The sequence below is a fragment of the Terrapene carolina genome, unplaced genomic scaffold (assembly GCF_002925995.2).
Source record: "Terrapene carolina triunguis isolate 2854851 unplaced genomic scaffold, T_m_triunguis-2.0 Scaffold66, whole genome shotgun sequence".
Lineage (NCBI taxonomy): Eukaryota > Metazoa > Chordata > Testudines > Emydidae > Terrapene > Terrapene triunguis.
This window is the reverse complement of record NW_020664417.1, coordinates 76,988,770-77,003,833: the sequence shown is the minus strand read 5'-3', so window position 1 is coordinate 77,003,833 and position 15,064 is coordinate 76,988,770.

Sequence of the window (15,064 nt, the reverse complement as noted above, 5' to 3'; positions counted from 1 at the left end):
GCAGCTGGAGCCCCGGGCCCTTTAAATCACCGCCGGAGCCCTGCCGCCGCTACCCCAGGGCTCCAGCAGCAGGGCTTGGGTGGCAATTTAAAGGGCCTGGGGATCCCCGCAGTGGCTGGAGCCCCGGGCCCTTTAAATCACAGCCTGAGCCCTGGGGGCTCCGGGCTGCCACCGCTACCCCAGGGCTGGGGGGCTGCCTCTGCAGCTGGTAGCTCCAGGGGTGTTTTAAAGGGCCCAGGGTTCCCAGCTGCCGCTACTGCAGCCGGAGCCCCGGGGCCTATAAATCTTGATTTAAAGGGCCTGGGTATTTAAAGGCCCCGTCTCTTCCGGTTGAGACCATGCCCCTTGCTCAGGACTCCGGCGTACTTTCTTTTGTCTTGGCAGCGACACTCCGGCTTTTTTTTTTTTTTTTGCTTGGGGCGGCAAAAAACCTGGAGCCGGCCCTGCTTTCACCCCTTTTTAAATGAGTAGCTTCTAGGTATGATCCTGATGATTTTTCCATGCCTGGCCCCAAGCTTCTTACAGCATAGTTCTGCCCTGTCCCATCGCTCTGGGAGAACAACCACACACAGACAAAAGGGGAGTCTTGTTTCAATTTTTAAAAGTTCTAGCCTTCCCATTGGCTCTCCTGGCCAGGTGCCCACTTATTCTTTTAACCCTTTACAGGTAAAGCAAGTAGAGAACAGCTACTAAGAGAGATTTTATAGCTAACTGGCTGGCTGGGTCCATAAAATGGAGCTACCCCCCTTTTCATTTATCACAGTACCTGATTTCTAGATTCCTCCTCAAACACAAACTCTGAAAAATCCTGACAATTCTAGCAAATCCATTGACATACAAGTATTTCCTAGCACACCATTTGCCTCCTGCCGGATGTACTAGATCAACACAGACATTTCTTTGTCACCTGAAAATCAATAGAACACAGGAGGTGAAATGTCAACAAAAATGTAGTTAAACATGTAGGTTTATTAGTTGAATACCCCGATCAGACTATAGTGAGTCAGAAAAATCTCTCATCTTCCCAGTACATGAAAGACTTAAGATGGCCCAAACCATTCTTCTGAAGTAGAATGTAGAAAAGTTTTACACATTAATCCAAGCTAGAAAATAGTTGGGCTTTCATTTGGTTTGTGCAAAAAACAACAAAAATCCATGTTTGCAAAAACACAGGCAAGAGGTAACAGAAATGGAGACAGAAATGTCTGAAACTTTCTTGTAAAAAGGAGATACAGTCTTTGCAAACTGATTTTGAATTCACAAAGTTTGATGAAAAGAGTAAAATACTTCATTACCAAAATCGCCAATTGTTTTTTAAAAAAAGAAACAACCACAATAAATTACAAATAGAACCTTACTAACTTACAAAAGACAACAAAATTTCCAATAAACTACAAATGGAACCACCTAAGGAACAATAATGAGAACTTTGGCAGGAACATGAACTGGACCAAAACAGCTTCCAGCTTCAGTGTCTGTTAAGCACAACTTTACATCATCTATATATTTTAACGCCAATTCTCATTAAACAGTGAAGCTGAAAGTGGATACTTTTGCTCTTTTCCCACACTTTCCTTCTGTTATTGTTTTCTCATTCTCTTTTCCAGCATGCCACAGGGAAGCAGTTTTCTGAGCCAATCCTCCTCTCCCATCCAAATTAAGGATTTGTATCTTTTAATAATTATTCCCGAGTCAGTCCCCGCTCTGGTGTGCCTAGTCTGACTGGATTTATCCCTAGAGTTATATGACAGTGAGCCTTGCTATACATGTACATTTTTAAAAGTTGAATACATTTTATATATTTATTATTTTTGGCCAGATTTTGTCTTGGATCATAATAGGTTATTTTATTTAATATTGTATATTTTGATGGTCTTGTTGTCTTTGATTGGATGTTGTGTGCATGACCCTCCTCTTCTGTTCCAGAATTCCTACACTTAGATCAATCTGACCCAAGTTTTCTAGTGCAGTTCACTTGGATTAGGTTATTATTAATGCAAACTTCTTGATTTTTTTAAATAATAAAGGTTGTTTACTACTTTTTGGTTATCCTTTTAATTAGGAGAAATTAAAGTTGGAAATGTCCTAGCTCAAGGAAATCACTAATGGATGTGGAGCAATGGACAATGTTGAATTATTAAAATCACTGTTGTTTTTAATGGCTGGCTGCCGATGGGTGCTGAGCACCCACTAATTTTTTTCCATGGGTGCTCCAGCCCTGGAGTATCCATGGAGTCGGCACCTATGCATCAGACCCAAGCTCCAGTTCCTCTTAAGAAGGGAGAAAAAGCCAAAAATGGATGTGTTGGAACCTCCATTCAGTCTGCAACTGACAGGCAATGTTGCAGAGAACTGAAAAAAATTCAGACAGATTTGAACTATATTTAGCAGCCATAGAGGCAGAGGAGAAAAATGATAAATTGAAATAATCAATTTTTTGCATGTTGTTGGGGAGGAAGCATTGGATATTTATAACAATTTTAAGTTTCAAGTAGGTAAAAACATGAAGTTAAATAAAATGCTGACTAAATCTGAGGAACACTGCATGCCAAAAAGGAATTAAACCTTTGAGCAGCGGCGGCTCCAGGCACCAGCGCACAAAGCGCGTGCTTGGGGCGGCAAGCTGCAGAGGGCGGCCTGGAGGTCGCCGTGAGGGCAGCAGTCAGGCTGCCTTCAGTGGCTTGCCTGTGGGAGGTCCGCCGGCACCGCGGCTTTGGCGGCAATTCGGTGGCGGGTATGCCGAAGCCGCGGGACTGGCGGACCTCCCGCAGGCATGCCGCCGAATCCGCAGGACCGGGGACCTCCCGCAGGCACGCCGCCAAAGGCAGCCTGCCTGCCGTGCTTGGGGCAGCAAAAAAGCTAGAGCCGCCCCTGCCTTTGAGAGAGACATTTTTTTACATACATGCAAAAAATTGATGACACTATACAGCTATATGTCACAGAATTAAGGAAACTCAGTAAAACTTTTGTGAGCTGACAGTCTCTGGTCATTTTTGGCATTAAAGACAATTGTTAAGAGAGAGAGACTGCTCTGTGAAGGAGACTTAACTTTAGAAAAAGCTCTCCAAATATGCAGGGCAACTGAAACTATGAAAGCACAAGCCAAAGAGCTAAATTCACCAGAAGAGGCTATCCATGTACTAAGTACAAAAGAATATAACCAGAATAGGTGAAATCAAAGAGTGGAATCACTCGCTATGAAAACCACTGTTAGGGGGAAGGCTGGGTACAGATGGTCATGTGGAAGGTGTGGATCACAGCATGGTTCCAAACAGTGTGTTGCTTTTGGGGAACTCTGTCATAAATGTTGGAAAAAATAATCATTTTGCAAAATGCTGCAGATCCCAAATGCAGAAAAGTCAAGTGCATTCAGTTAAAGACAATCTGGTTGAGGAGTTTTTCATAGAAGTATTGAGATCTAGCAAGCCTGATGAGAAGGACTGGATACTGCCTATGACAGTGAATGGAACTGGACACAGGAGCTCAGGTTAATATTCTGTCTGAACAAGATTATGGGAAATTGAAAATAAGACCAAAACTGGGACCAACAAAAATAAAAGTAACTGATTATTCTGGAACAAATATACCAGTGAAATGGAGATGCATTGCTTGCGTCAACCATAAAAACACCATGTACAGGCTCCCTTTCATCATAGTGCCAAAGGAGGGCCACCAATTTTAGGCCTGTCTGCATGTGAGAAATTCAGTCTGGTACAACGGCTGCTCTCGCTACAACATAATACTGAACCTGGCTGTGAGGCACTGTTTCAACTGACCTGTTTCAAGGACTGGATTGCTTGCTGGGTGAACATATAATCCAAGGATGGAACTATTGCAAGGAATACAAAAAAAACTGACAAGCCAACAGAATGTGTGAGCTCCCTCATTATTGTGGAGAAAAATTACGGTCAGCTCCACATATGCTTAGATCCCAGAGACCTCAACAAGGCTCTGAAAAGAGACTATTTAAAACTACCAACCAGAGAATGGATTATGGCTCATTTTGCACATGCTCAATATTTCAGTAAATTGGATGCATCCTCAGGCTTTTGGCAGCTAAAACTAACTGAAGAAAGCTCAAAACTATGCACGTTTAATACCCCATTTGGAAGAGACAGATTCTTATGCTTACCCTTTGGCATAGCTTCAGTACCAAAAGTAGTCTACAAAACCATACGTATGATCTATGAACACATTAATGGCATTGACACCTCAATGGATGACGACATCACCTGGGGCTCAATGAAAGAGGAGCATAATCGTAGACTTCGGGAAGTCCTAGATGCAACTAGAGGGAGAAATGTGTTTTAGGGGTTACAGAAATGACTTTTGTTGGAAACATTATTTCCAACGAAGGTGTAAAATCTGATAAGAGGAAGATTTCAGCCTTGAAATGATGCCACTTCACCGGTCAAAGAAAGATGTCCAGTGGTTCCTGAGAATAGTTAATTACCTTGGAAAATTCATATCTAATATCTACCAAAGAAGCAGCTTTGAGAAAACTCCAAGCGCAGCAGCTCTCAAAGTGTGTGTCACAGCCTCATTTTGATGGGGTCACCAGGGCAGAAAGCCCCAGCCAGGTGCTCTGGGGTTTGCTATGGAGCTGAAATCCCAGCCTGCAGCTCAGGACACAGTGGGGGGCTGAAGCCCCAGCCCAGAGCTTCGTGGGCAGCAGGGAACTGAAGCCCTAGCATTCAGTTCCAGAGATGGTAGGGAGCTGAAGCCCCAGCCCAGAGCTTTGCAGGAAACAAGGGACTGAACCCCCAGGCTGGACCTTTGTGGGCGATGGGAGGCTGAAGCCTGAGCCCGCAGCTACAGAGGTGGCAAGAAGCTGAAGTCCCAGCTTGGAGCTTTGAAGGTGGTGGTGGGGCTGAACCCCAGGCTGGCGCTTCGCAGGTGGCTGAAACTCAGAGCAGGGGGCTGAAGCTCGGAGTCAGGAATTCTGCTGCGGCATGGGACTGAAGCCCCAGTCAGGAGCGGGAAGCAGGGGGCTGAAGCCCAAGACTGATCCCCTGCTTGGGTGGGTCTTCAAGCCTGAGCAATTTAGCTTTGTGGGGTCCCCTGTGACATGGGGCCCAGCAATTGCCCTGCTTTCCACCCTCTGCAGGCCCTATGCATCACTTCCTGTACTGAGGCACTTCCTGTACTTAGGCACCTGTGTTTACCTGGCATCCCACTCAGCACATGTGTTGTAACCAGTTTGAAAAGTTGAGGTAGAAATAATTTTAGTAATGGACCTTTTCTGAAGAAAAGTGGAGGAAAGGTGGGCACTGAAGGGGAGTCGATTGCCACTTGCAGCTAAAGAAGAGCTGACAACAAGAATCCAAACAGCAGTAAAAAACTAAGAAACAGCAAATACGATCCAAAATATTTGGAATATGGATTCATATGGATTGGTTTTCAGGAGGACCCATGGCTACAGTGTGTCGTGTGTGGTGAAGTTCTGGCAAAGGAGAGTTTAAAACCGTCTAAAATATTGCAGCATTTATAGACACAGCAGAGTTCCTGTCATACAAAACCGTGAAAGCTGAGAGAGCTAAAGGGCCAGAAAACAGTACTGAGAACAGCAACAGCTGCAGCAAATGAGAAAGCCCTTGAGGCATCTTTTGCTTTGTCATACTGGATAGCTAACACTGGGAAACCGCATACCATTGGAGAAACTTTTTTTCTGCCATGCGCCAAGAAAGTGTTTTCCATTGTGGTGGGGCAAGGTGCAGCGACTCAACTTGATTTGATTCTCCTGTTTAATGATACTATTGCCAGGCATATTCACAGTATGGCAAATGACATGACTGAACAAGTGATTGCCCAAATCAAGAGAAGTCCTTTTTTCCCCCCATTCAACTTGACAAAACAACGGATATGTCAGGTGCTGACATATGTACAATTTGAAAATGACAAAAAGCTGCAAGAGGAATTTCTGTTCTGCAGGCCATTACCACGGCATACTACAGGGGAACAGCTCTTGGTATTTTTGGATGCTTTTGTCTTCGATTCTGGCTTGGAATGGCAGCACCGTGTAGGAATTTGCAGTGATGGTGCTCATGCAATGACTGGAAGAAACAGCGGGCTAGTCACTCGAGTGGCAGGTTGTTGTACCGCAAGCAGTTTGGGTACATTGCATTATACACAGGCACCCTAGTTGCCATTTTCATCCACCTACCTGTGTGAAGCCGGCTTTTCAGCACTTGCTTTCCTGAAAAACAAATACAGGGCCCACCTCATTGTTGAAGATGACCTCCGTCTTGACATGGGGCTCTGTGGGGTTGAGGTAAAGGATTAGTATTCATCAATACAAGCTCACCCCTCCCATTAGGTGCATATTTATTTTTATTTTTTCCTGCCGGATATAAAGATTGTCTTGTGATTGTCTTGTGAATTAAAATATGTAGTGGCTACTTTTCTTGTTAGAAGGGGTTTACGGTGCAATGAAGTTAGAGAACCACTGTCCTAGAGAATAAAAATGAATGGTATTGGGATGCAGAACAGGAGGAATCATGGGAAGGTTTAAAACAACAAATGATGCAAGAACCAGTGTTGAAGTTTTATGCACCAGGATGGCCTATTAAAATCTCAACAGATGCTTCAAAGTCTGCGTTAGCTGCAGTGATTTTACAGAAGTGTGAGGATTGTCGGCAACCAGTGGCATATGCCTCCAAATCACTGACAGAGGCAGAAACCAGATACACACAGATTGAAAAGGAGCTTTTAAGAATATTGTTTGCCTGTGAGTGATTCAATCAGTATATTTATGGACAGACAGTGGAAGTTGAAACAGATCACAAGCCCGGATAGCATTATTTAGCAAACCGCTAAATGACTGCACCTTAAGGATTCAAAGAATGATGATAAAGCTGAAAATGTATGATTTGGTTGTGACCTACACATCTGGTAAATTCATGATCACTGCAGATGCACTTTCCAGAGCAGTGGTTCCCATGAAACCAGAGAAGACTTTAGAGACAGAGATGCAAGTCTATGTAGATCTGATTATAAAGTCAATTCCCATAGCTAACAGGAAACTGCAACAAATAAGAGAGGAAACGGAGAAAGATGAATCATTGGGAATCATTAAAGAAGTGATAATTAAAGGCCTGAAGAAATAAGGAGTTGCTGTCCAAGTATAAGAGACGGTTGGAACTGCAGACATGAACTGACTGTGATAGATGGGGTGATTTCCAAGGTCAGTAAGGTTGTAATTCCAATGAGCCCCAGAAAAGAGATGCTACAGAAGATCCACGAGGGGCATTTAGGAATTGAGAAGTACAAACAACGAGCATGAGAGGTGCTGTATTGGCTGTGGATCAATCATGACATTGCTAATGTGGGAAGAAACAGCTTTTCATGCTTGAAATACATGCCATGCCAACAGACAGAGCCACTGAGACCTCATCCAGTTCCACAAAGGCCTTAGAAGGTAAACACGGATTTATTTACCTTCCAATCAAAGCATTATTTAATAGTGACAGATTATTATTCTCTGTATCCAGAAATTTGCACACAGCACAGTACTAATACAAAGCCAATGATAGCTGCCATGAAGGGAATCTTCTCCAGACATGGGAATTCCAGATGAAGTCTTCAGCTATAATGGGCTGCAATTTTCCAGTGCAGATTTTAGACGATTTGCCATAGATTGGGATTTTCATCACAAAACACCAAGTCCAAATTACCCTTGAATCAAATGGACTTGTGGAAAGGTCTAAACTCTCCAGTTTGTTTTATTTCTTTCTCATTCACTGGTTTGTTATTTAATGAACTGCAAGATCATTACAACTCTAATTTGTTCTTTAAAAACTCCAATGATGAAGATTTCGCAGTCTCCCAAGATAATTTGTTCCAATGCCTTGAACTCACCTCTAGCCCCTAGTTTTTGGTCCTGGTTGTGGGTGTCATAGACTCATGCTTAGTACCTGAAGAAAACTATTAATGTCTCAAAAGCTTTTTATTGTACTTAGAAAATAGATAACATTACACTTTAATTGGTTAGATACCCACTCCCTATAATTACAATTTACATAGTGCTAAAGATATGTTACAGTGCTTTAAAGGTAGCAACATACTAATCGATACTGGCTATGGTCCCTCCCCCCCCCCCCCCCCCCCCTCCCCCCCTTCTGCAAGGGCCCAAGCCCCCTTGTGTCCCACTTCAGCTAAAAGGGAGTCAAGGATATTCAGCACCTCACTAGGCACTCAACACCCTGCAAAATCAGGCCTTTTACTTCACCATCTTACCATTATAAACCAGTACGTTACACACTCCAGTGACAAGAGTAGAGCGTTAACATTACACAAAAGGTGAGGGTGGGATAATTTGTGGAGGAAGCTGCAATATGCTCACCCTGCCAGTGGGTTGTGGCAAATCCAGTGTCTGTATGTCCTTGGTACTTTGCAGCTGTATCTGTAATGTCGCTTAAAATTCACCTAGCTCCACAACTAAACAATACATTTCAGGAATAATTAATTAGAGAGTGCTTCTAGCTTTCAGCTTTTATTTTTCTGCCAAACAACTGTGGGGCATTTTCTCTAGCAACTTTCTTGGCGCTCTAAAGCAGTGTTTTCCAGGAAATGTTTTGGCATTTATTAATGCTACTTACACACAGCCATCAGCCCAACTTTGTTGCCAGTGTCACAACTGTTAAGCATCAGCATGAAGTGATTAAACATGGTAGAATAATTAGTAAAGGCTTTACTTACAATGGAGCCTCAACTCAGCCTTGACTATTCTGTGGATGTGATATCTAACTCTTGTGTTAACAGGTGTGAGTCACCAAAAGTCCTTGTGTAGACACATGTCTGAGCACAAGTGGAGCCTGGTGTCTGAAAAGCAGGTACTAATTGACTGGGTTTAATGGGGAGAGACAGGGGACAGAGTGCATTCATGTGTTTGTCTCTCACCTCCTGGCTTATGACAAATGTGACTTGATCTTAGTCAGCATTTATACACTTAATAAAAACACTATTCTGTGCATCATGAGAGGCCCAAGATTATAGCAAATCAAGACTGAGGTGCATTGACAGAGCTGTACTGGGAAGTTTGCACAACCTGCCTATGCTATGTCTGGCACAAATCATTGCTATCTTTTGTGAGCCCTAAATTCTCATACAGTTTACATTTAAAAAAATAGTTTGTGTAACTAGAAAGGCAAGTGTTTGGTCTAGTTCAGATTTTCCCCAGCCCGTTTTCAACTACTCTTGTGTACTAGTTCCAGCCTATTCTGCAAACACATCCAGGGAGCAAAATGGAGTTTGAGGTGTAATGAGAATGAAATGAAATGTCTCAACTGAAGCATTAATAAAATACTTTTACAACAATTTCTATTTTAAAATATATGTTCCCTGAACAAATATAATCAGAAAAAATAGTCTACATTTTTAAGAGTGCATGTTTTTCAATTCTCACAGTGTTACTAATGAGACAAGTGGGTGCAGTAATATCTTTAATTGGACTACCTTCCATTGGTGAGAGACAAGCTTTCGAGCTTACACAGAGCTCTTCTTCAGATCTGGGAAACTTAATCAGAGCGTACAGCTGTTCCATGTTGTATTTAGTTGTGACACTATGAGTAAGTTTCCCAGACCTGAAGAAGAGCTCTGTGTAAGCTCGAAAGCTTGTCTCTCTCACCAACAGAAGTTGATCCAATAAAAGATATTACCTCATCCACCTTGTCTCACTAATATCCTGGGACCAGCACAGCTACAACCCTGCATACAATGTTACTAATGACCAGCAGAGGGCAGAACAGGCTGGGAAAACGGTGCGACTACAGCTCTCTGAAGCATTGATTTTTCCCAAATAGTCTCTTAAAACAAACTGTATTTGCCACTTTCTTTAGATAAACTAGCTATGGATGATATTACTAGAATCTCCTCACCTCCACCAACTATATTTAGGACAAGAGGCTCCTGAAGAAAAAGGAAAAAGTAGGAGTCAGGAACAGAGTGATGATAAAAATGGGACAGATAAAGATGAGTAAGGACAAACAAATGACAAAGACTAATTCTATCATCCAGATAGAAGGTGTAATCATCTGTGGTAAGAATAAATATAGGGCAGTGACATTTAGAGAGTGAGCTGATCATGCTTGAAACCTGGAAGAAGGGGATATTTTCCAGCAGCTGGATGGATAACCCAAGTATCTGTCAACTCAAAAATCATTCCAAAACTACTTGGCTGAATTTGGGAATCCAAACAGCTGTTTTTTCTATATCCATAATATCATCTCAGCTCCAAGTATGTGTAACATTCACTATAAGTACAGCTAGCCAGGCGAAAAGGTATCCTCTTTGGTTTCTTTCACTCCTTTCCACAGTATAACTTAAGAATTTCTCCCCATCTTTCTTTTTCCTTTCCTTCTCCTCACAAACCTTCATCCTGATAGCCTCCTGCAACATATGAAAAGTGTTTGGGAATGGATGTTATGGAAATGATATTGCACAGAGATGGGTTTTGCATTTGTTCCTGAAGATGGCAATATTTGTACTGTCATTATCTCTGCTAGAGAGCAGTTCCGTGCTACTGAGAAAACTATTTCCCCTGCTCTAGTGAACCTCACTTTTTTGGTAGAGGGTTTCATGGTTCCAGATGACAGAAACTGTCAGGAAACACTGTGGTTATGGAGATGGAATCAGTCCCTAAGCCCAGCAGGTAACATTTTCAAAAGTGCATAAGTGACTTAAGAGACTAAGTCTCATTTTCAAAAAAGTACTTAAGAGCTTAAGTCTCACTGAAAAATCAACGGGACAAATGCATGTTCCTGTGATCTAAAACATTCCAAATCGGTTACATTTTGGCCTGTAAGCCTTGACAATATTCTTCTAAAGAGATTAAAAGAACAGGGGGAGATGGAGTATTCACAATGAACAGGAAAAGGAGAAGGGAGGAAATATCTTTGGATTGCTCTGCAGGGAATGGGTCCTGGTACACCTCAATCCTTCCTGTCTTCTACTTCGCTGTTGCTGTGCAAGGTAAGTGGAGAGAATAGTGAAGAAAAGAAGAAAGCATCTACTCAGACCAACACTACAATTATCTGAGCTTCAGTTGGCTAGGAAACTGAGTTACCTTATCCTTCAATAATGCCTCAAAGGAGAAATAAAGAAAGTTAAAATATCTCATTTGATTGTCTTTCATTTACTTATTTAAATCCAATATCTGTAGCTGCAGAATATAGCATAAGAAAGCATAAAATCAGCATTCTTTGATGCTACAGTCAAAGATTTTCAATTATATATTACTACATACATGGGATCTTTGTACTGAAGTATAAGTCATATATTTTCAACATAATGCAGATGTTTGCCATAGAGAATGGGAGCTGTGCAATTAAATGTCCATGGATTATGCTGAAGTTCTCCTCACAGGATTTCAGTGCTATGTGAATTGCAATGCTAGTGTGGCTCCACAAAAACAGCATACAGAGATCATCATATGCTGAACAGGTTTTGCAGAGCTTGTTTCACTAATGGGGAAAATTACTTCTAGAACCCCCATGCTAAGATTCTATATTATTTATCATTTTTTGGGGGGGGCGGGGAGACTATACGATTTTCAGACAGATAAAATGAGGCTAGACCTTACGTTCAGAGAAAATAATTGTGTGTCAAAGCCTGACCTGTCTTTCCTGCATCTGACATTAAAAATAAATAAATAAAATAAGTCTGCATAGCAAAGAGGAGACCAAAGACCGCTTTTCACTGTTAAACAGCAGACCTTCATAATAGGCCACTGTGAAAACCAAGACTAAGCTCACCATGCAGTAAACACTCTATTTTCAAAAGTCAAGTGCTCAGGTCTCTTCACTGCCATATGCATTAGAAGAAGTATTTGTAATGTGTTGTAAAGCTAACAAGGTTGGTTAAGCAGAGGTGTGTGGTCTTTCCAAGTGTATTCCCAAGATATAACCTCCCTCCTCAAGAAACTCATTTATCACCAGGATGGTTTCACCTCATTTGAAGCCAAGTTATTGTCACCCTTAAAATAATGTGCCTTGACAGGAAAAATGAAATTCATGTGAAAAGTTATACAGTCATCACACTCTGGAGTCAAAATATAGACTATAGTATTAAAACAGAAAGCAGATGAAAACTTTTTCCATGTACACATTGTAGGTGGTATTTGCTTGATACCACAAGCTTTGGTTTTATAACTGGACATAAGCATTTATATCATGTACATGTGAACCAACACCTGGCCTGCAGCCCAGTGCCTTTAATGGGGATGAGTACATGCTTCATAACCACCTTGGTATGACAGTGAAGGTTTTTACAATGTTAGGCTAACCTGAGACATGTTTTCCTTACACATCTAGTTAATAGGGAATAACTATTTAAATGTTTTGATCATCCCTCAGCGCGGGTGTTACATTTCAGGTGTCATGACTGTACTAAATCTTGCTCTGTTACATTTAGCTACTAGCAACTGATATTTTCACCCCTCGAGTCTCTTAAAATCTCTCTTCTCTCTCTCTGTCCATCCTTGACAGGTGCTGCAGATCAAGGATGAGTGAAATTTAATGAAGGTATGATTGAAAAGGGTTCCAGTTCAAACCACAAACAGTTCTAACACATTAAGCAATTTGAAACCAGTTTTCAAATAATAATTTTTATATCAGAGGAGTTTTGCTTGGCTCTTTACAGGAGGTATCAGTATTTTAGGGTTTTGCAGACTATTGATCTTTGCTCAAGTTGTGAGGTCTGAGTTTTTGCAAGGATTTTTGTCAGATTTTCTGGGTCTCCATAGAACTTCGATTTTTTTTTGTACTATGACAGGCCTTCTAAAATCACTAACATTTTCAAAATTGACCTACAAGTCTTACATTAATACTATCTTCTGAGTGATTAAATACGTTTCTAAAATTAAAGGTATTATCAAATTGCTTACCTGGACTTCCCTTTACTGATCACCAAGGTTATCCCTCAGGGTCACTTGACTTCTTGCTAATGTGGCATACTGTTTGCTTAAGAGTAATCACAGTCACTTCCGGGCTGCATGTATTAGGGTCAGCAGACATCCTCTCAAACCTGCATGACTTCTATATCTCCATTTACTATGGCCTACATTTTCAACCTTGGGTGCTTTAAGTCAGTCACCTAAATCCATATTTAGTCTTCCAATTAAGTGGCCTGAATTTTAGAGGTACTGAAGACTTGCATACTCTAGTGAAGTCAGTGGCAAAATCTGGTCACTTATTTAGGGACTGAGAAACACTGGCAGTGCAGCTGGGATTGCTGTTGGGTAAGACAAGAGAGATGAACCGCGGAACACTTTACAAGGAAAAAACAGCAACAAACACACTTGTAAATAAGACACGTTTCTTCCATCTCCCTGAGCAGTTTGTTTGTGTGTTGTATCTATTTTTATTTCTCTATCTTAGTCTTTGGGGAGGGATTCAATCCTTCCTCTGTATTTGGATAGTACATACCACATTTTGGGTGCTACCATGATCTAAATCAAGGGTAGGCAACCTATGGCATGCGTGCTGAAGGCGGCACGCGAGCTGATTTTCAGTGGCACTCACACTGCCCGGATCCTGGCCACTGGTCCGGGGGGCTCTGCATTTTAATTTAATTTTAAATGAAGCTTCTTAAACATTTTAAAAACCTTATTTACTTTACATACAACAATAGTTTAGTTATATATTATAGACTTATAGAAAGAGACCTTCTAAAAATGTTAAAATGTATTACTGGCACGCGAAATCTTAAAGTAGAATGAATAAATGAAGACTCGGCACACCACTTCTGAAAGGTTGCCGACCCCTGATCTAAATAAACAAACAATAATATAGTAACTTAAAGGATGCAACTTCGAAAATCCAGGCCTTGATCTTTGGTACTTGGTGTATATGCTACCTGCATCAGCCAGAGGAATTGAGACAGAAGATATGTAATATGACTACTTTGTCTGCATTATTACTTATAATTTGTAGAGCTTGCTGGAAAATCATTGATGGAACTATATTCTGTCAGAATATGCAGTCCTGTTCAAATCAAAAGGGTTCATGAAATCAGGTTGATTTCACCAGAATTTTGTTTTAGAAGAAAAAGAAAAAAAAAGTTGGCAATGTTGAAATGTCCCATTTTCACTTTGAAACAACTTCATTATTTTAAATTTATTTGCACTTTGTATTATATTATATAATACCATTTTTTTAAAAAAAAGTAAAAAACAAAATGTTTGATTGACTCAAAACAATTTTTCCCAGAGATTTCCTTCATGGAGAAATTTGAAATATTGGGAGGTTTGTTCCAATTCAGATTGAGGCCAAATGTTGAAATCTCAAAATCCTTTTGCAACACAGATTTTCTGCCCTCTGTATAGCTCTCATAATTTAGATACAGAAGTGTCTAGTGTCCCCAGTCCAGGAATCAGGGCCACATTGAGTTTAGCACAAACGGGGGTCAATTTGCAAAGTGGTCCTCCCCATACTGCTGGGTCCTGACTATTTAACATTGGCCTTCATCTTCCTTCAGTATCCAAATTTCATCAGTTCCCCAATCTTGCACTACAAAGAATGTGGAGAGCTGAAGATGAACGGCTGTAATTAATTTTTGCATTGTTGACTGGTGGTAATACTGATGTCCAGCTGCTCACCAACACAAAGTCAAATAGGCCTACAATACCACATACATGCAATTCTAGCAGTACAGAAACCTTGTCAGAGTTGGAATTCGGTTTGCATAAGTAGCCCAAAGTTTAGGTGCTTGTCAAACCTATCTCAGGCCATGGAGGCTTCTACCACAACCATCACCATCACCAGACAATTCCTTTATCCTCCCTGCGCCAAGCGCCATGAAAAAACTCTCTTCCTTAAAACCCCCACATGTACATGGCACTTGAACTACCCTCCTTTGCAAATCTGGCTTCACGGGAGACAGGGAAATTTGAGGTGTCAGGCATGGCCAAGGTACTTTCACTTGTTTTACTGGCTGTCAAAAACAATCATGTCAGAGGCAGAAATACCCAGAACGAGGAGGGGCATGGCATCAATGATAAAAAGGTAACAAGACCAAAGAGGGCTAGCACAGAGTTACAGATAAGTAAGATTGAGATGATGGATAATAG